The sequence below is a fragment of the Bombus pascuorum genome, chromosome 1 (assembly GCF_905332965.1).
Source record: "Bombus pascuorum chromosome 1, iyBomPasc1.1, whole genome shotgun sequence".
In the NCBI taxonomy this organism is placed as follows: Eukaryota; Metazoa; Arthropoda; class Insecta; order Hymenoptera; family Apidae; genus Bombus; species Bombus pascuorum.
In genome coordinates this window covers 15,935,069-15,958,018 of record NC_083488.1, presented here as the reverse complement: position 1 = coordinate 15,958,018, position 22,950 = coordinate 15,935,069, and the positions used below count along the sequence as shown (strand labels likewise).

Below are 22,950 nucleotides of genomic sequence, written 5' to 3'. Positions count from 1 at the left end.
GTTATATTTACTGGTAAACTTTGATAGATTTTACTTTGTCTAATATTTTTCATGATAAGATAATGAGAATGAAATAACACATTCATAGTAAAATAATGAGAAAATAACAGCTATGAGAAGTACTAAACTTATACTAATATTTTAGTAATTTAATATTTTAGTAATTAATAAACTTTGCTATTGGAATTTGCTCGCATATTTCAATTTCATTAAAAAGAAAAAAGGAAAAATATTGAAAGTTTTGAGCTACAATTTCGAAGCTCCATTTTCTTTCTTTATACAATTTTATTGTACGATCAGACACCCTTGGACGATTAATTTGATCGACATATAAAAACCATTCTTTATATAGGGACGCAATAGGATCTATCCAAGGATGAATCTCTAAGGTCGAAAATAGGGCAAGGAATCGTTAAATTGGCTATCGTGGTGGCTGGACGTAAGATCATTAGAGATTCGGGCGGGCGAAGGGGTTAGAGATGAGTCTGGTAGATACGACGAATCCGGACCAACCTATACATCAACGTGGTGACCAATTAGAAGCGGCGTTTCTTCGTTTCGCGGACGACAAAGGTTGTCTAACGAAAAGAACTACCGAAAACGAGGAAGAGGTCCTCGGGGTAGAAGAAACCCAGATGAATTCTATTGTTGCGATGGGACAAAGGAGATCAAAGGGCGCTGATCGAAAAAGCGATTTCGTTTCGATCAAAGTTTCGGTAGAAGGATTCGCGTACGAGATCGTTGATCCGTTACTCGTACCGATGCGAAAAGATTGAATTTCCTTGTTTGGCAATTGATATTTATAGAATGGTAGCAATTGCTTCTTTCTATTCGAACATGGACGAATAAATTATATTAATAGATCATAACCACAGGTATTAGGTTTTCTGATTGAATTTCTGGTGGTGAATAAATCTTATCACCGTCAAAATCGGTAACAAATCACATCGCTACCCGATGGCACGGATTTTATGGATAACAATTAGGATCTAATATTCCGGCATATGATATCAGAGAGGAAACAATAGCTAAGCCCACATACTTGAGAAGACGAAAGACAATAACACGTTATAGCGACAGTGAATCGACACCTGACACTTGTTACGTTGGCGGCGAGAAACAATAGAGTTTGAGTGTACCTTTACGAAGGACAAGTATCAATGACGACTTATACTTGTCGATCACTTTTAAGGTCGAAGTTAACGTCAATCAGCTATGTGAGACGAGGAAATGAAAAAAATTGACGTTAAATTACCTGTACCATTCGATGTAAATTTAATGTCATTACTAACACTAGATGGAAAGTCAAATGAATTTTGTTTGTAGCTGTAATAATCATTTCTATTTCAATGCTGTTGAAACACTGCCTTTCCTAAATATATTATCCATCGAAATATTCGAATTAAACGTTCTGGAGTATTTGACAAAATCGAAGATTTATCATCTTTCTTTCGTTCATAGAAATAAAAATATCTAATCGTTATTCTCTAATAGCTTGTGTAACCTAACATTACTTAAAAAGTAAACAATATTCAAATATCTTGACATATCTTGAAAAATGAGAAAATGTTAGATTGTATCATTCTAATTAAAAAAATTAGAATATTGCAATCGACGCTTCAAAAATCATAATAATAGGAAGCTATTTGAACCAAAAAATGCGATAGATCTCAAACCATCCATTCGTCTATGGAGATTCACAAGAGTCGATTTCTCGATTCGAGAATATTTCGATTCCAATATAGCAATCAACACTTGGAAAAATCGCAATAATAAAAAACTACGTGAACCATATAATCTGATAGATTCCAAACCGTCCATTCATCCATCAAGACTCGCAAGAATCAATCTCTCGATTTACCTGGAGAAAGGAATCTCCGGCGGAGTGAAACGTTGGCCGATTCCGTGACACGTTCGACCACAAAAACGTGCGAGCCAGAGCATCATCCGTACGAGTGAATTCACCTGCGGGGCGAGACCGGTTGGGCAGCGCGAGTTTTCCCTCATGCGATGCGATGCTCGCGTCTAGCTGCGTGCACGCACTCCGCACTCGTGCCACGACGAAGCGCGTGCGCGCACAGTGCGCGTCAATGTGCGCGTAAATGTCCGTTCGCCAGTGTGCGGTCTACGGTGGCCTTGGCTCAATGTCGCATACTTGGCGGGCTAGACCGCGACGCAACGTGCGCGTGTTGCACGCACCCTTCACACGCATTGACCTTTATGCGCGCGTGTGCACGTTGCCTTTTGTCGCGTGCGTAATAGCCGCGCGTTGGGATGCCACGCTGGTGCACAAGGGTCACGAGGTCAGTAAACACGCATCGAGCAACAAAGTGGATTGCGGTGACGGATGGTTGTGACTAGCATCAAGCGTGCTCGTTGAAGAAGCGCGTTCGGAACATTCCTTCGTTTAGTTTTATTTTGGCGTGGGTCAAAGTCGATTGGCGCGTAAAAGAATTGCGAAACGAGCTGATTATCTTTTATCGTTTTAGTTTTTTAATGGACCTCTAATTTTTTTGTTTTGCTATGATAAACGGGAAATATTAAAAATGTGTTTTCATGTATAGGAAGTAGGTGTCGGACAATATTAATTTAATTAATTTTATTTTGACGTGGATTACGTCGATTGCCACGTAATAGGATTGTAACAGGAGATTGATTATTTTGTGTTCCTTTGGATTTTTAAACACGTTCCTTTGTTTCTTAAAAATTGTATTTAATATATAAAATATATCAAGAAAGTGATATTTTCGTGTAAAGAAAATATTAGGAAGTGTATAATCGTTCGTTTAAATTCATTTTGGCATGGCTTGGGTCGAGTAGTTCGTAAGAATTTCGCATGAAAAGTGTTTCATATACATACGTAAAAAGCGCGCCAAAAAGATACCAAATGTGTTCATATTTCATTGTCGATGGCGTTCAATAGGTTCGATTTATTATTTTCTGTTTCTCGAAATGTCTATTATTATTTTTAGCTAAAAAATTCCGTTTCTTAAACGTGATATATATTTCCTAGCTTTTGTTCTGTCACGCCTTTTATGGCGGCTAAATATTTGGCATTTTTTTGCTGCACCGATTGAACCAGATATAAATCAGTTCGAGACGATTGCGATCTCGCCCCCTGCAACTATCAAATGATAGGCCTGGAAACGAGGCGTACGCGTGAAACGTCGATTTACAATTGCAGGTGAATGGAAATGAAGTTGGAGTAGGGATATTCGTACCTCTGCCATGAATGTACACACGGAAAATTTTTTCTTAACTGTAGCAAACATGGTAACGTGTAAAGTTTCTAAAAATAGTTTCGTAGTCATTCAGTCACCATATATTGATTTCGAATCGAAATAATGTGAACACTCATTGGAATTGTATTTACGCTATGTATGAACTGTGTATCGTACACAGATATGTAGATATATGTAGAATACTGTTGATAATTAATTTGAGAACTAGGTCTATATTTTCTAGGTTGGTCAGCAAGCTTCAAATTGAAATTTTCTTTAGCTCTTATCAACCTTGTTTTATTTCAGATTTTACATCGCAATATTACTTTATCCTTCAACACAGATAAAAGAGTTTTTAATATTCCGAAAGAATACGCATACTAACAACGATTCTTTCATATTTTCCTCTAACATGACAAATATTTGTAACGGCAAAACACGTTTCGATAGAAAATTATTCAGCGAATCTAACAGGATTTTGATCGAGGATTTCTTAATGCGAAATTCTCAGGTATCAAAGGTTCTCGATTTTGTATACCAGCAAAATTCCAACTTGTGGAATTACGTCACCTCGCTATGTACAACGAATCCGAAAACGTGAGAAACGCCATTGTCGGTAAACCATGTTAATCGACAAACGATATATCGTTCATCGTCTTCCACGTTTGTGTCTTTTTCTTTTGTCGTCACAATGACGACGATAGATTCGCAGGAAGCAGGGTACAAAATATAGTTGATCATTTTCGATCGCGAAACGATCTCAGCATTATCCTCACTCGTGACAAGCCGCGAATGTAGCAATAATTCCGGCTGAACCCCAACTTCCCTCCTGACGGATGAACTGGTTCACTTGTCTTCGAGCCGTTGGGTGTTGTAACGGCTTCTCACGATCGTGGATCCGGAGCTCGAGGAATTTTAGCCGGGTTCACCGCCGGTTATGTTGGAAGGGAAAGGGAGAGTGGGAGTAAAGAGAAGGGACGTGGATTTAGCAATGATTTTGGTTAGATTTATTTCGGATTGGCTTAGGTTTAGGGTTATTAATTTCTCATATTTCATGCTCATTTAAGCTACATTTAAACGTAGTGTAGTTTTGGCAATGGTTTCAGTTGCTTCAATTTTAATTTGAATTTGTGAATATTTCAAGTGTATTAATTAGTCAGGTTGTTTTAGATGTGGCTTTTGAATAGATTCGGGTAAATTTAGGTTTCACAGTGATTTTAGTTACGTTAATTTCACATTGAGCTTGACATGGTTTTATTGAATTTTAATATTTCAAGCCAACTTGAGTTACATTAAATTAATTTCGATTAAATTTCGATTTGGCAATGATTTTGATTATGTTAATGGTAATAATATTGTGTATGTATGATTCAATATTTAGTTAATTTATGTTATTTTAATTTAGAATATGAGAGACCGTTTATTCGTCGATCGAGTTAACTTTCTTAGAACTAGGAAGGAAGCTTACTGAATCAGCGTGAGGTTAATTGAATAGAGAAAAAAAGGAACGAATGACGCGAGCGATGACGCGAGTATCGACTTGCGTGAGAACAGCCTGACGAACGATTCGCATTAAACTGCCCACGCGATGCATTTATATTATCGCTTCACTTAATGCAGGTGCCGCGACTTCCACCTGAGAACGAGAGATCTCGTGAAAAACAGCTAGAATCCGGCGGAAGTTATGCAACCGAGCGCCGATCATCGAGAAGTTAAACGATGACGAGCGTGTACACCGCGTCGATTGGCGCCAGCAAAGTGAAAGTCGGTTTTACCATCCTTCTCTCGATTCTCCGGCTACCCCGTTTCTTTTTTGCGTTCGCCAACTGCGTGCGAACGAACGGTGCCGCGTAGGCTGACAATAGTTACGATGAAAGAGATAGGCTCCGCGAATGCACGGGAAACCTTCGAAAAGCGAAACAGGTAGAACCGTTGTAAGGAAGTCCGGTGACAAGTATCGTGCTGTGTGAAAATTGGAGCGTGGTGTTTTTGTTCGACGTCGGCAGATAACTTGCAAGATAGAAACGGTTGGCAATATTGGGTGTAGGATGTAGGAACCGAATATGGTTAGAGTGACAAGAAGAATTTAGCGAGGTGCTGATTTTGTGATAGTGGGTGTTTCATTCTTGTAAAGAAATAAATGACGTAATAAATCTTTGATCTTTGGATCAGAGATCTTATTCCATCTCGAATGGTCCTTTTTCTTATTTGTATATTTTATTTTCATGTTTTATACTTTTGACGAAATGTATTGACAAATGCCATGACGTAACTACACACACTCATAATATTTAGATTCTTATGTATTGTGATTAGTATAATAAGGAATTACGTATGTCATACGAATACCTCGAATCGTACTGAGGAACAATTTACTTCTTGCTCCCCAAAAAAGGATAGATTGCATATTTACTGAAAAGAAAGAAAAGTGGGAAAAACATAATTCTTGTTTTATAACTATAGAACCGGTATAACAGGATATTTTATTATGCAAAACTTGAATTCAGCAGGCCATAAAATAAAATTATAACAATAATTTAGTAACGTATGTGTCATCCTCTATTTCCAATAAGTTTAACTGCTCGGTTTTGCATACTCCTAATCAGATCTTGCTGTATCGTATCCTGTACCCTCTACCTGTATAAGGATCGAACGTTTTAGGATGATTTTATAGTTATGAGGCATAGCGTACATTTTAAACACGCGTATAGTTTCGACTATTTCGTACTGTTAACTGCCAAACATATTCAAGCCATATAAAAATAGGACACTAATTTCTATGCTAAATGAATAAAAAGAGTAATAAAATTTTAAGATAAAGTCTAGCTGCTACTGGCGACTCATCAACGTTATCTCTACTAATTCACTAATCAAAAAGTACGCAGCTACTTAGGGCGACCGAGTGCCAAAGACATATCTTGTTTCGACCACTTCAGGAACATCCCCGAGAGACGATAAAGAATTACCATTCTATATCCATTAGACTTCGTTACAACACCAACAGCGTTACCTTTAGAGTAACGTTATCTTGGCAAATTTATTGCCATCCATAGCTAGTCGAGTCTTCTAATTAATTCATAGAACGCCAGAGAGCGAATTCCAAGTTTCCCAATATCCGCTGGAATATTTCAACTTCGCTCAGTCAAAGCTTCTCTGTTCGAAATCACACAGTTGGAGGATGGTAAGTGAGTCGCGAGCCAGGTTGCACAACGTCTCTCTTTTCTGCCTCTTTCTCGCGCCATCCTCTTTTCTCTGTCATCCTAGCTCAAGTTTTTCTTCGTCTCGGATCGTCGCGAAGAAGACGACGAAGAAGAAGAAGAAGAACAAGAACAAGAAAAAGAAAAAAGAAAAGGACGCTACGGGATGCAGCACTGCCGTCTAATGAATAGTTGGGTCAGACTGCCGGCTGGGTAAATGCTGAGAATTAACCGCCTCCTTCTTGACATTTCGCTCGGAAGAGAATCTTCTCGAGCGTTGGCCAGCCACGGTCCAGACAAAGAGACACGCTCTCTTCTTCTCGCTCCTCTATCACGAGCCATTAGATGGTGGACCGCGATAGCGGAGACAAAGTGTGCAGACCGAGTAGAAAATGGACGAAGGATTAGTTCAGGGACACGGCTAATTACCCAAAACTCTCCACCATATAATGGATGAAATTCGTGGCAATGTGCACGCGATACGCAGACTGGTTCCCTTAAAAGCAGTCTGCGTACCCTACGCTCGTGCTGCCCTCTAATTCGAGGAATTCTCGTTTGGAGAAAAGGAAAGCGGTGACCAAGTTGGCACGCTGCTAGCTTCGTAGCGGCGAGAAACCTTATCTTCTGCCGAGTTCGCCTTTCGGCTTTTCGTGAGCTAGCAGGATGTCTGTTGTGCCGTGTTCGCGAAACTCAGCCGCCGTGATTTAATGCCATATTGAGACTTCGAATTAGCATAGTCGACCAGAGAGCAGAAAAAAAATGAAAGAGCCGGGGCCAAACGCGATCGTGATCTAATGTCGCTGGCATTTCGCGCAGAAATTTGGTTTCATGATCATTTTGGAGACGAGAAGGTGCCACAGAGGCGAGGTCGTTGATTTCAGCCGAAGTTTTTTTCTTCGGAGAATTTGAAGAAAAAACAGGAGACGCTTGTTGGATTAAGAGTCTTTTTGATGGAGGCGTTTAATGGACCTCGCCATAGAGAACGTTTACCTAAACGTATCCTATGGCATACGTATACCGTTTAAGAGTTTCTTAGAATCTATGATTTTGCAAATTAATTCCTGGCGTGAATTTTCTAGAAGTTTGATAGAAGTAATGTAATTGTGGGTATTTAATACTGCTAATTGTTTTTTAATTTGAATCTAATGTAATCTATGTAGTCAGTTTCATTACTTGTAATTGGCTTAAATCGACATGTTTACACATACATATTTATAATCTCTTTGTAATAGGTGTATCTGTAATATTATATCTGATACATATTTAATATTTCGTATTATGTGGATAACTGTTTAAATTATTCTATATAATTATACATTTTTTTCATTGATATCACGTAGTGATCTATTAAATATATTTTTTCATTTTTGTTTCAGGTATGTCGAACAAAACAATTCGTAATCGACGCGAGGAAAAATTGATATTTGATATATAATTTAAACCACGTTATACAAATATTAGTAAATTTGGATTTCGTTTGAGATTCATAAAAAGGTATGTATAAAATCATCAGTAAAATACAGAACACCTGTTAACGTTAAACGTAATGTTTATTAAAAGAGATTTAATTATTCCACTATTATTCATTCTATTCTTCATAAAACGGAAAGTAAGATTTAATAAAATAAAAAATAAAATACAATTTTTTTATACCAACAAACTGTTTACTCTATGTGTGCGCGAAATTTATTACCAGAAACTATTTCATTAGATAAATAATCATAATGCTGATCATAGTATGCCAAAGCGAATTAAAAATCATCCGAAGAAACTACATGTATTGTTAAATAAAGTTCCAATGCTTTAAAAATGCTATATCATATTTACGTTATAAATTCTCGATAAATTTCTCTGCAAAGTTTCCAAACAACTCTGATACAATATAACAATACTAAGAGTCCTATGATTTATGGTCGGTAATGTACGTTATAATGCCACGTTGCTTTGTCCCAATGTTCGTTACGTTAAGCTATTTCAGCGGCAGCCTAATCGCGGTCTAAGAGCTAAAAGAAACGTCCTGTAAAACACTATACATATCTACTGTTATATACCGCCGTACCCCATAAATACCTTGATACCAATTGACATTCCGCACCATGTTAATTATCCGTTGTATACGCAAAGTTACTACATTATTCAGGAGATAAGAATATAGGTGTAAACGACTTGCGTATCGGAAGCCATAACTCGGCCAACATAGCCAGTCATAATCATTCGACTCGCAGCTGTGGCAAATTCCGGCCGAGATAGTGTCGCGAAAGCACGCGGATAATTCGTGCGTTGGACGATCGATAAAAACGAGAAAACGTCGATCGTAGCTTGGTCGGGTATTTTGAAGCAGGGAAAAGGCGGTCGTTACAATCAAATGGCGGGCTCTCGATCGATCAGTCGAATAACACGAACCGATACAGGGCAACGAAAAGAAACGCATCCCACACACGCCGCGTGCCGTTAACCTTCCCTTTTCCTTTTCTTTTTTTTTTTTTTTTTATTCGAATAAAGACTTCGTGTTACGCCGACCGACGTTTTGCAATTCCAGCCGACTCCCCGTGGTCGAATCGATCGGGTGAAAGCGCCGGTTTCTTGCTGGATAATTCGATCGACGCTCGTTTACGATGGAGTTAACGATGGGGAGGGTATGGAGCACATTCTCTGTGTTCCATTTGGGAATTTTCGTTTGCCGGGAATAATTTAATTTTCTACAACTTATTAGATATTAGATAGATATTACATTTTTATCCGTTTGTCGGTAAACTGCTGGCTATCCGAATGAGGCTATGATTACAGTGGATGCGTGTTCTCACGAATACGGATGAGCCAGAGCAATTGAGTATGAGCGAACGCATTTCAATTTTCGGAGATTTCATTCGTCAGAACAAGCATCTATTGCGACCATAGCCTGAAGTGAGACACGGTTTTGCTATTGTTTGACAAATCGGTAATATACCATTGTAAGTGTCGATGTGTTATTGTAATGCCGTTGGAAAATACGAGATTGCTTGCTTCTTTTTGCAAAATATAATTTAGGTACAAGATTACTAATAGAAAAATTCAAGATGATCCTCCATTAAACCTGTCATAGAACGTTACGTTGCAATAAAGGTTATTCTTAAAAGTTAAAGTCCAGTAGAAAATTACTATGAGATATTGTATAATATCTCATAATCGTGTAGGATTAGTCTTATTTTAATTTTGTAGTTATACGTTTTAATAGAATCAACAGTATTAGTGAAATACTAAATGCTATCAAGATTTGTTCTATACAAATGTGATAATTTTTGTTTCTAAATGTGTCTTGCAGATTGCTATTCACTTTTTTTTATGATTTTATGAACCTATTCCAAATTGAATTACTATCATACTTCAGTATTAATTTCGTTATTAGTTATTCTGATATCACGTTAGAAAAGAAAGGAACTGGTACTTCTAGCTTTGCAGCTTGTAAAAAGCTTTCATTGCTACTACTACTATTTATACGTGCATGTATATTGCGCAAGTTCTGCTTCTTTATCATGATTTGACGGTTACAAATCATTTTTTTCTCTCTCACGTATTAAAATATTCATCACGATCGAATTTAATTACTAATTTATATCTAGCAATGAATATTTGCTATTTCCCTGTTGCATAAATTTTTTATTCCAGCCAAGTTGAAAAAGTACGCGGTTATGGAGGGTTGAGAACGAGCGTGTACAAGCATACCAACTTATATACACGAATGATATATACGTACAGAGCGAACAAGCGGGTAAATAGCGCGAGTCGAAGCAGGATAAAGGGATGAAAGATGGCGTTAAAGGAGAGGCGGAAGGCGACCGTGGCCCTCCGGTGGTGCGGCAACGCTAATTAAAACGTCTATGCAAATTTCTCTAATTGATGAGTCCGCCTCTATAAATCGCCAGTCGACTGCAATTAATGCCTTATAAAATTCCGGGCGACGCGACGATACGTGCTGTTCCGCCACGAATCGTGTGTGCAACTGCACCATCTTCGTAACGAGATTAACGCTAGCATCGTGTTCTGAAGGATCATAGACGGTAGAAGTCGATAAACCATTTTTAATCTTCTTTCATAATTCTTTCCTTTTTATCGTTTTTATTTGTGTTTTATGTTTCGTTGTTATATTCGTGTGATTTTACTTTGAGATGCTAGTGAATTGTAAATTATCATATGTAATCATATATCTATCATCTAAGGCGTCATTTTCTTCGTTTTCTTCGTTAGTTATCGATTGATTCGATCATTAGTTGCTGAATTAATTATCAGCTCCTTAAAGAACGTAGCTGAATAGAAAATCAAGCTGGCCATCAAATATAGTAAATAACATTGCGCATCCTAAATGTCACTACACATAACGCAATTATTCATATTAATTTCATACGAGGCATCTAGAATTATTAATAATTATTAAAGAAATGCAAGTGATATTTGTAAAGTTTTTGAGTTGATAGTATAAATGTCTAATCATATTGGAACTATCTCGTTATAAATAATTTAAATAACTCCAAGTTGCATAAAATAGTACGATCTAATTGTTATAACTTACTTTTTAATTCATTTTTTATTAATTACTAAGTAAAGTATCTAAAAATCGGAATAGTAACCATAAAAGGTAAAAAGCATGTATGTTTGTATCTGATACTTGAAATACAGCAGATCTTAAGGATGAAGAGATGATTATTTTAAGAAGGGTTCAAGGGTTTAGAATTAAGTCTTCAACACACGCTATCTTTAACATGTGTGTTTCTTGGTGGATGATTGTGCAATTAGGTTGTGCAACTTCTGTTGGATGGTAATTTCTTTCGATGAGTTCTTAATACATGTAATTTTTGAAAAGTACGTGTCTGGACATTTAATACGAGCTTTTTTAATTCTGTGATCGATACCTTTTTGCTATTGCGGTGTAACGTAATACATTATAATGAACTGCTTAGTAGTGCAAAAAGTATTAATTTAAAGATTGATTAGTGTTGCGCGGAAATTACATACGAAGTGGTATCAACAAATTAGATGAATGAATAGAAATTAGAATTAATGTTTGTGTTTTATATACAAAGAACACAGGTGAAATGGTGCAGTTAAGAAAAATCATTGAACAGTATATTTTCAATATGATATGTACATATACGAGGTGAGTCAGTAAGAATGATCACTTGAAATAAGTCGTTATTTATCGACTTGATTGAAAGATGTTTGAAATGAAATTTATTGTATTCGAGAGACCTGATCAGGTGAATACAGTTTGACTTCGTAATACCTTATAGTTTTTTTAAATACTCTGATCTCGAGTTTTTTAAATGGCACCATATTTTTTCTATAACATCAGTTGATTCAGCTAAGCATTTACAAGAAAAGTACTAACTTTAATTTAATTTGAATTTAATTCAAGTTAACTTTAATTTGACAAATTCAACGTATGAGAGACAAAGACAACTGACAAACAAACAATTCGAGAAACAGGTTAAATAAATAAATTAATATTCTTTTGTGTGAAATACTCAGTTGAATCAACTAATGTTATAAAAAATATACGGTGCCATTTAAAAATCTCAACAAATGTAAGATATTAAAAAATCAAATTGTACTCCCTTAATCAGGTCCTCCGAATACAATAAATTCTATTTTAAACGTTCTTTGATAAAATCAATAGGTAATGAGTTATTTCAAGTGGTCATCATTGCTGACTCATCCTATATACAGACTGCAACATATTATTATCGAAAAATGATATTCAATAAAATATTACAAAGAAAATACACGTCTAATGAAAACTTAAGTATTTAACGTAAGTGTGTCACTGTAGCATATTTCTTGGAAACAAATCGAGTCTACGATAATAATAATAATAAGATATAAAATGGCGGGTGGAATAACGAACAATTCGCTTTCATTGAAGTCGAGGGAATGGAGGCACGTACAGCGCGAATTAGTTAAGCCAACGAAGCGTTTAATACATTGGCAAAGATAACGATGCTGCAATCGATTAAAAGAAGAAAAGCAAAAAGAAAACTGAAAAAGAAAAACAGTGAAACGAAGGAAAAGAGAGGAGAAGAAGGAGAGCGGTTGAAAGTATCCGCTATTAATGGCGCTAATGTATTCAGTACCGCTGATATAATACGTTATCTTCGACGAGTGGACGGCAATTATTATTTAACGATAAGCCGTAAACACGGTGAATAGAAACGCCCTGCTCGTCTTCGATCCGCGGATAAAACATAGTTGCTGCTGTGATAAAAGGTGTGTGCAACACGGTTGCAACCGCGGTGTGTACAGCGTAAAATCGTACGCATGAAATATTGATCGGTACAGCATACGTTCAGTGAATAATAAACTATACAAATAGGCCGCCATTAAATCTTTATTACTTGTATATGAAATCGAGGCCACGGCTAAATAATCTAGCCCATCCACTATGGCAAAATAGCGAACACGAAATAGACGGTTTAAGCCTCGTTCGGATGAGTTAAGATGCTTGAATTCGAACGATTCGAATTCAATTTAATTTCATTTGAAATATTATTTCGAGTTACTACGATCATGCTCATTTGTCAAGTCATTTTATTTTCAGTTGCTCGGTTCGAAGATGCCTGAAGTCGCTTTATTAATACGAACTTGTTGCTTCGCGTGGCTTGAAATATTGTATCTTACCAGGCTTCAAGCGAAATTCCGCACCTCGTAATCATTCTTTTATTTGTAACGAATAGCAGTTGTTAGATAAGATAATGCAATTTCTAGTTGTTTGTTGATATTGGTTTTCTAAACGAAACCGACAGTTTTTTAAGCACTCTACTCAGTTTCCAAAGAGACATTCCTACGTGGTTTTCTTTATCTTACATAATTTTCTTTATCTTTTACAGTAATCTATTCTATCAGCCTCAAACACGCCAAAATGATTCATATCTACTTCGTTGCCAACTTCATCTACCGTTTCGTAGTAGAACTGTCAAATTTGTGACAACTATAAGTGTTAGATTTTTCATTTTACCAATTAATAAACTAATGCAGGTGCATTTAGCAAATGTAATATTTTACGTTAGCGTCTTCTTAAAACGTTAAAAATTCTTCTTTGCTAAAATGAAGGCAATATCGAAGTATACAAATTCGAGAATAGTAACAGGACTGAGACATGTGTCAACGATAGAACAACGCGATTCCAGCGAGATTAAGTTGAATCTTATTCAATCCGGACAACTTGCTTCGTATAAACGCAAAGTCTGAGTCAAATCGGTGGGATTAAAACGATTAGAATTCAACTAGTAGTAAGAACGTAACTTGATTGATCTGAGCGAGTCTTAAGAACAGGAGGAAGTATTAGCGAACGTAGATAAAGGCTCGTGCACACCGTGCTATCGCAGGTCGTGGTCGGAATCGCCGTCGATGTATTGGTCGTTGGTTGAGTTGATTTAAGGCGGTTGTCATGGCGTCCGGTTATTGCGATCGTTAATCGACGTTTCGTAGGTTAGCGCAATTAAGTTAGACGTGCGCAACGATCAGACGGCGGCAGGTCGCATTAACGCACGCGATGCACTGGCCGCGCATAATCGTCATAATTATCAATGATGACGGATCGTTCCGTCACACGCGCTAATTATTGCCAGCGAGGAGACTGCCGTTGGGCTCGCATCGCCGTAGGCGTAAATCGCTTGCTCGCGCGAGCATTTTGCGCTTGTAATGAATTTTTATCGCGTCCGTTCGGCTTGTAACATAGCATTTATATCCCTGCAGCGGTCGAACGCCACACGATTTAACTCGATAAGTCGAAGCTCGAACGCGTCGTGTGCTGCCTGCTGTTGCCTGGCTTCGTCGCCCCGAACATTTTTCCGCGAATACATTACCCGCTTCGAACGGTTAATTGGTCTGGGAAAGTTCGCCAAACGTGGATCCGAGAAGATTCGATTGGGACATCGTTCTGTAGTTATTCTTACGCAATATGGTACATTTACCTTGGGGCGGTTGCTTGTATGCGCCGTGCATCGTACGGCGAGTGCCTCCTGTCTGAAAAAAAACATAAACCGTTGCATAAAAGTATTTATGTGCAATTTCGCATAAAAGTGAATCATATTTGTCCATCGTGAAAAAATATCTTAAATTTCAGAAAAACGTGAATGAATCGTTATTAGAATCCTACCCTGAAAATTTTCTCCAGAGGTTAAGATTTTTTCTCTGAATCCAGCACAGCGAGATCGAGATACAGAAGATCCAAGGATCGCGGAAGGATTAAAACGCGCTATTTACCGATTCAAAATATCCGAGAAAATCGAAGTATTAAGATCGAGTATAGGAATTCAGCTTTAAGGATTGATGGTGAAACTAACTCGAGAACTACGTATTTTTTGAAAAGATAATGCAACGTTCATCCAAAATTTTCATCAAAATCATTTCGTCAAACAAGATGTCTACATCGTTTCAAGGGACGAGTCGTTCTCGGGAATCGCTTTATTATATAACAATTTAATTTTATGGACTTTATGGATTGATTTGATTTGAAAGTTGTTCAGATTCAATGACGCGCAATATCAGAGAATTAAAGAATAATGAAATTGTTGGGCGAGACTGACATCTCGTACTCAAATTACATATTATTATTTCGGTATTTTGGTCAGTTAATGTAATTTATTCTGGTATTTTCACTTTATAACATTGTTCGAATGGTGATCGAGTAGGTAAGGAAGCAGGATATGGTTCGTCGATGCCGAGAAATTAAAAGATGACGGGGTTGTTTGTGCAGGGTGACATATAATCATTATAATCATATATGATGATGGATCATGTAGAGCAGCATAGTAATCAACATTGCTAGCAGGTTGCGACATTATAAGCACCTACAAACACAGTTGCACAAAATTGCTGCAATATTCCCTTCTTCGCTGCAATCTAGTCTTTTTAAATTTGCCCATTTTTAGGAAACCACACTTATCCAATCTTCATTTTTACTTTAAAACTTTATCCGTTCTTAAAACACCACAATTTATTATCACCCGATCGTACATGCGTAACGAACGATTAACAGACGATAGAAATAAAACTCTTAACCATTTTAAAAAGAATATTAAGAATTTAAAATTGCCTATTTAAATTAGATCAAAGTGCTTCGTTCGATTTTTATATATTTGTAATAATGTAAAAATGTCCAAATGCTCGTTTTACTTAATACTTGATCAGTATCTTTTTAACGAAACTGTTTTTTATCGAAGCGATTTTCTATCGGTAGGCGAGTTGTTCCTTTTTGGGGCAAAGGAGGGACCAAGTCGCCGAATTCAATCGCACGTCCAGATATATTCAGGTGCTTTGGAACCGATTTCGAGGTCCTTAACCTTCTGTGGAGATAGTCGCGTGACGTCATCGAAGATATAAGAAGATGACGCGATCGGTCGATCGTGTGGGTTAACCTGCTGAGTTAGCGCCGCTATTCGATCGGTCATTCTGTTATACTTACATGTCTCTTCCTACTGGGCGTATCAAGCATGTCACGCATACGTACAAGGAAAAAGCATGTTCCATGACGTATGTAATAAAAGACAAATATAGCTACCAGATTTTGCAGCGAATAAAAAAATTACTATATCCGAGGGATTGGCAATATGAATGATGAATTAACGCGTTAGTACCGTGCTGATTTTAATGATATCCTGTTCCTACCCCACGATATGGCTATCCAAATCGAACAGGGTGATAGTTGTCTTAAGAGAAGCATTAGCAAACAATCGAAACGAGAGATCACACATATCAATAACGATTCTGTTCTGAGATTACAACACTGTTCGAGGCTTTCGAATAAAAGTCGTGTCCAAAAAGAATTTCGTTCCAATCCTGGAAACGTCGGAAAAAATTCCTTTAGGACACGGTTTCTATCCGAAAGCATCGAACAGCGTTAAGCGTGAATTCTTTTACAGATTTTAAATTTTCACGATGGTTAATGGATATCGTACTTTTCGTTTTTGGGGATCAACCGTGTTGTTCGGTGTACTTTTGCGCCAACGTTTCGCGAACGTTACTCTCCACTCGTTCAGAGCGGACTCGGAAATATTTCGTATAATACGATCGATCCCCAGAAACCAAAAGTACAATTCTTTCATATTTCCCTTTAATTGTACGAAATTTTCTAAGGATAGAAAAAACGAATTTCGTCGAAAATAACCGAAAGAACGCAACAGGGTTAACAGGTTGACACGACATCACTGTAGTCTCGAAATCTACGATGTCTCAGTGCTGGAATAGGTTGATCTCTAGCGAGGCAAACCTCGGTAAAGCAACCTCCGATGAGACTAAGTAGATATCGGCGAATGAGGGATGCGTGGGAAGCTAGTCTGGTGGTAGTGGTGGGCGATCTGCCTACGTCCCGCGGGATAATAAATCTGGACTGGGGGCCTAGGTTAGACTCGCCACGATCTAAATACATACGTAGAGGACGCCGTTTACACGCGTATGCTAGGTTCGCGTTAACTCTCCGCTCAGAGAAATCTCCCTCTTCCTGGTGCCTTAATTGGACTCTCTTCGCTGCGATCCTCTTTCTATCCTCTTCTTTCTCCTCCTGCTCCTCCTCCTCCGCCGACTTCGACCAACCCGCCCTTGTTTCCGAGCGAACGTTTATGAATATTGATCGTGCGTTACGGTCCCGTTTTTTTCGCGTTCCGGAAGATCGAGCCGCCGGATTCTTTTTCTCGCGGCCCTCGCCTCGAGTATGCGCATACGCAACAATGGATAATGCGTGATAGCACTCCACGTCGTTCGAGAGTTTCAACTGACGTCAGACTTGAACGTTACTGTTTTAAGAGCCTCTTTTAGGCCTGAATCTTGAAGAAGTTGACACTTGAAAGACTTGAAAGACCATGTAACCTACATTTTTGGTGGCCATAGACTTGTGTTTTTTCATAGTAGTTTCTTGTACAGTTTTCTTTTTTATTTTTAACTATAATTTAATGCCATACTAACAACTTGTTAACCACACTATAGGAAATTGTACTATATGCGAAACATTAATATTGTACTAATTTATCGGATAATTTTTGATCTCGTTATCATGGTTACGGTCAGAGGTTAAAATTTTATTTCAATACCGTAATGATTAAGAGCTCTAATGAATTTTCGGTGAGTATTGAATCATTATTGATTTTCCTATGTTAAAATTCAATTCTTAGAATACACAATTTAGTAGGTTATAAATTATTCGGATAAAGGAGTTAGTTATTAATTAGAATCGGACGTGTTTTGATCGTGGCTGACGTCACGCGCTTGAATAAATTTAAAAGAGAAACAGCTGAAGCTTAACTTGCTGGAATCATTAACATATTTGTTAAAATCTACATATAGAAGTTACTTCGAAATTTTTATAGAAACATAATGGTATTCGTTATCTTAGGAGACGTGCAGTAGGTAATATGATTTTGTCAGATTGCATTAAAACGAACGTTGCGTGGGTTTTTCTCGAATCTGTCAAAAGGCGTAACTGTAAACCTCCTTTTCTTCTCGTCCGCTTATGGCTCGATGATATTGGAAGACTCGTTTATGTAGTTCATTAAGCACAGGTAGTTAGCTATTCAGTAATCATAATCGCCTCTTACAATCCGCACTTGTATCTCTCTACGAATAAATTTAATCATCTGTTTAATGCGCAGAATTCTATATAGTTATACGCACGTTATTGACTCTACACTCATGACGAAGAAAGAATAAATGTCATACACAGGAAATTGACATTAGTAAACTGGTTAAAGTCAAGTTTCAAGGAGGAAATAGTTTAACGGAAATCAGTTATACGAGCGAATATTCTTAGAGCGGGATGTCCAAGCGTTTTTCAAAGAAAAGGACATATAAAAGCAAGTGTAAATTTCGTCTTATCTAGCGTAATCTTATCTTGAATTTCCGTTTAACATTTGATAAATCTTAACAGGAACAAGCTAGTTCTTTTTCTAGAAAAATATATTACGTACTTTCAGTAAGAGATTCTTCAATGCCCTTGTATATACCGTGTGCAGTAAAATGATTAATATTAGACAATTTACATTAAATTAATATCACGCGATTCATATTAATATTAAATAATAATTTTCTATTTCTGCCTATATAAATCAATCGAGAATATTTGAAACAAATATTTTTGCGAAGTTAATTACAACACATTTGTTTTCATGTTAATCTGACTGATATACATAGTTTTATTTTCATCGATATAGATAATTATTTATTCTCATAGTTACAACGAAGATCACACAAACACATATATGGGAACAAGAGTACGCGAGGAAACAGGATATGCTCATTAACGTCTAGCTAGAAACAGCATTTCCACTTGGCTATAATATTCGCGTATCCGTCACACGTATCGGTGTTCGGTCTTAATCACAGAGTCTGCTTTCCCCCGGGTACCTCTCATTTCCTCCTCAATTTTCACTGCACGTGGTCTTTTATTCATCCTCGAGCCTCCACCATAAGTCATAGTAATTAATTATAGAGATGAATCATATCTCGATACGTCAGTCCTTCTTTCTTACCGGCGACTCCTTTTTCTCGAGTGTCGTAACAGTTCGAGATACAGGACGCTGTAGCATCTCGAAATCATCGAAATTAGCGATTTGTCTAATTACGAGAATGTACTGAACGATTATTTCGCGCGTAGAGAAAATATCGTGGCAACTTCCGCATACAACTTTACCCGCAGAGAAATGAAAATAAATGCCTGATCATTAGGCTTTTACGGTGGTCTGCTTTTTGTTATTCAGGTAATTTAATTTGAAATTATTTACTTCTAAGATACTCGTTCTGTTTCATTTTAATATAGTATCATTATCTCGATGGACTTTGATATTATCGTATTTTACACGTTTATTTGAGAATTCGCCAAGAAGTTGAAGGCGGAGTTCGCGAAGGACGATTTTTATGATGGTTTCTAGATATAGCAAAGTTCTTACTAAATGGAATTTATGCAAACTACTTGAAATTCGAAATTTTACGAAAAATTAACCTAATGCTTTTTCTTTTTCTTTTTCTAGAGAATTTAAATTTCCTAAATGTAGAGATTATTTTGCAGGATATCGTGTACCATACACCATCAAATAAATTACAATTATAATTATAATACAATATTTTCTTAAATTATAAGGTTACAGTTTTTGCAAAACGGGGGAGAGAAACATAGTTTCTGCAGTTGTTTAATTTAAACCAACATCGAATCACCATCGAAAATGTAGTGCAAAATATATTATTAAATTTTCTTTCTCCCTATTTTTCTTTTTCTTTTCTTTAGACGAGTCTTACATAACTAAACTAGACGCGATGAAAATTGAATCAAACCGACAAGAAACCATGTTCTATTAGAAAACACATGTTAAGAAAATGTTATCAGATCTAATCTTGCATCGATAGAATACCGATTAACTGATATCGGCAACTCCGTGGAACATCGAAAACTCAGTTGCCAGTAAGTCTTAACACACGTTCGACAGGTTGTTAATTAGGTGTTTCGCGATAACGCCTAATCTTATCCCGATACACGGACCCTCAGAATCCACGTTGGTCCGAGTGTCTCGTACCAGCGACACCTTTCCCCTTAGGTAGCTAGTGCGCGTAAAGACGATTTTTACGCGTCGTCGATGGCGTAGCTCGAAACCCATGGACAATTAACCCACTTATCCAGAATTAATGGGCATTCCATTATGGTGTTACTTGGCGAGCGGCACACCAGTGGTAGCAAGTATCACATGCTCATGCCATACTCGCCTAGGTACCCCGTGACGACATGAGAAATTTACAATGCGATTTCTGTTGACTAGAACGAAGATTCGAATTTATGTGGACACATGACTCGAGAAATTAAGGAAATTGCGGGACATGTGAGTTTATATAACGAGAAAAAAATTAATAACGTTGAATGGTAGATCGAGTAACTGAGAGTCGATTCGAGAGTGTAGGAATTTCGTAACATGAATGAATTCGTGTTTTACGATTATATCTCTTACGAGTGAATAAAGCGATATTGCTTCAGAATTTGTTTCATTAGCTTATCCATTTATTCGACTACACAAAACGTCCAAGAATAATTTAGATATGGATGTTTTATGTTTATAGAGGAGTTTCCTGATTGGGTTAACACGTACAGTTACCTAGAAATTAACATAATACATTTTTTTTTCTATGATAAATCAACGTGGTACATTTTCTGCTGTATTTTGCTCGTTGATATTTACAAATTAGCTTACGAGATAAATTCAGTTTTACGTAATCGAATTCTTACATTGTGCATTTTCACGTCATGTTTCAATTACCATAAACTCTGTCTACATCAATGCCTGTATATTACTTTTGTTATTAAAATAGCGATAAGAAACATACGAATTACTTCTGTAGGTAAATTTATTAGCCATAAAAATCAGAGATAGATGATAGCAAATCATAAAATAGACGTAGAAAGTAATATTTATAACATCATCATTTCCCTATCCTTCTCGAGTCATCGAGTAAATCAGCCTGACTTTCAAGCCTCTTATACTCCAACGTCCAACGTCGTCCATTAGTACCGATTAACGACAAAGACCGGTCTTTCGTCGCCATCGATAGCCTCATCATGTAAATCAGGTTTAAAACGATCGAGAAATCAAATACTACTAGAAATTTGGTCAACGAAGAAATCGCCATCATTGCTGATTATATCTCGCCGATCTTTTGTCAGCTCAACTTTACGTAATACTCGTATCGTGCACGAGGAAACGGACACAGATATCGCTCTGTATGCATGGAACGATCGCGTCCATGCAAATTCGTCGATGCAAAAGTCGCGGACGCGTGTTATATAAGGTGCAAAGCTTAAACGCGTGGCGTGCGAGCGAGCGAGCGAGCGATCGCGTACGCGTAAACCGGTTTGCTTTTCGCGCTTGGTGGGGGCGTGTGACGCGACGCGCGTAAATTAACATCGACGCCGGTGTACGGAAAGAAACGACGTCAAACTTTCATATTTCATAGAATCTGGTGAAATAAGGAGCGCGAGAACGGTTTACTTTGGAATTTTGCACTAAACTGTTCGACCGGGCCGCGGTATTGTCGGGGCAAAAAACTGACGTGGTTCACACGATAGCTTGTTCTCTCGCATAAATGTTGAAGCGGCGGTGATTGGTAGACGAGGCTTCTTCGCGGTGATTTATGAATATCGGTTTTCTTTGCTTCGATTTTCTTCCGTTTACTTTTTGTTTACGTTAATACTCATGGTAAAGGTATCGTGAAAGGATAGATACACACACTTAGTCAGGAAAGTTCACATACAGCTATGGAATTTTGCGTATCTGAATCACCGAAGAAAGTGAAAACGCATATTGTTACAGAATTGTGCGTAGATATATATTAGTACGGTTATTATAGGTATATAAATACGCGAAATAAAATTATATCAGAAATTACCTTTAACGTTAATGTTAGCTGGACGTAATCAATGCTTACGTGGACATCTACAAGATATTGATATTACCTAATATTAAGCCTACTATTTTTATGATTTCATAACAGAGTGTGTAATGTTTGCAATATTGTATTTTGTATTTCTCTTACTCTTTTCTTCTTATTAAAAGTGTTGCGTTTTAACAAAACGTGTCTTAATGTTCTAAAAAAAATGTGTACAGTTAAATGTGTTTTTACTATAATATTTTATATTTATGGGATGTATGTAGTCCTTTATGACTGACTATAAGTAATTTTGTTGAAATTCGTAACAAAAATTTCGCAATCTAACTTATATCCATCCAGAACTTGTTTCTAAATTATGATCCTTTCGCTATTGATCTTCTGATTGATCAAACCGAGCAGTTTGATTAACCGACCAATTTAATCTGTAGCGATGAATGATCAACTTCCGTACCTAAGCGAGTGATTAATCTCAATAGAGAGTATCGATATCGATGCACACGCTCGGATCGTCTGCCACAGCACGGCTCGTGTTTTCATCCTGTTTCCATTCCTGGCGAGGACACGCACATATGTAAATGATGCTCGGCCTCTCGTTCCTTCGACCATGTGTATTTTCCTAAACCATTCCTACTTATGCTACCTCATTATTCACCTAATTATTCTCGTAACATTGCTGTATCCTTTTTTGGAAACACATTAAAAGCAGGTAACGCGTGTAAGTTTTACTGTTATGCTAAATCTTGCAATAAAATCAAGTACATTAAAATAAGTCTCTCATATAGATACTAGAATTTCATCTGGTTTGAATTTCCATATATTTACACAGCAGTAAAGAAGATTTACTTTCATATGATTTTGAAATAATTAAAATAATTCATCATTATAAAATAAAAGACATTATTATACCATATTACATATTTTAATACGATAAATATGATCGAAGGTGTCATTTAAAGTAAAAGGGTTAATAAAAGGTGCTGCAAATTTAAATCTGTCACGATCCTTCGCTCACACGATTCGTTCAACTGTACATACAAATTGTATAAAGAAAGAAAGTTATAGATCACAAATATTCGCATGAAACTACCAATAAATACAAAAATCAATAATATTGGCGAAATTGTCTGTAAAGTCCAAGTGAA

The 22,950-nt window shown here is 37.0% G+C and overlaps 1 long non-coding RNA gene across 1 annotated transcript in view; it reads right to left on the bottom strand.

The window, feature by feature from the left end:
- Positions 1–13,705: 13,705 nt before the first annotated feature.
- Positions 13,706–22,950, bottom strand: part of LOC132906362 (uncharacterized) — a 152,078-nt gene continuing 142,833 nt past the window's right edge. Inside the window, exon 4 of the long non-coding RNA XR_009657967.1 lies at positions 13,706–14,413. This is a non-coding gene — a long non-coding RNA (uncharacterized LOC132906362). The remainder of the gene's footprint in view (positions 14,414–22,950) is intronic.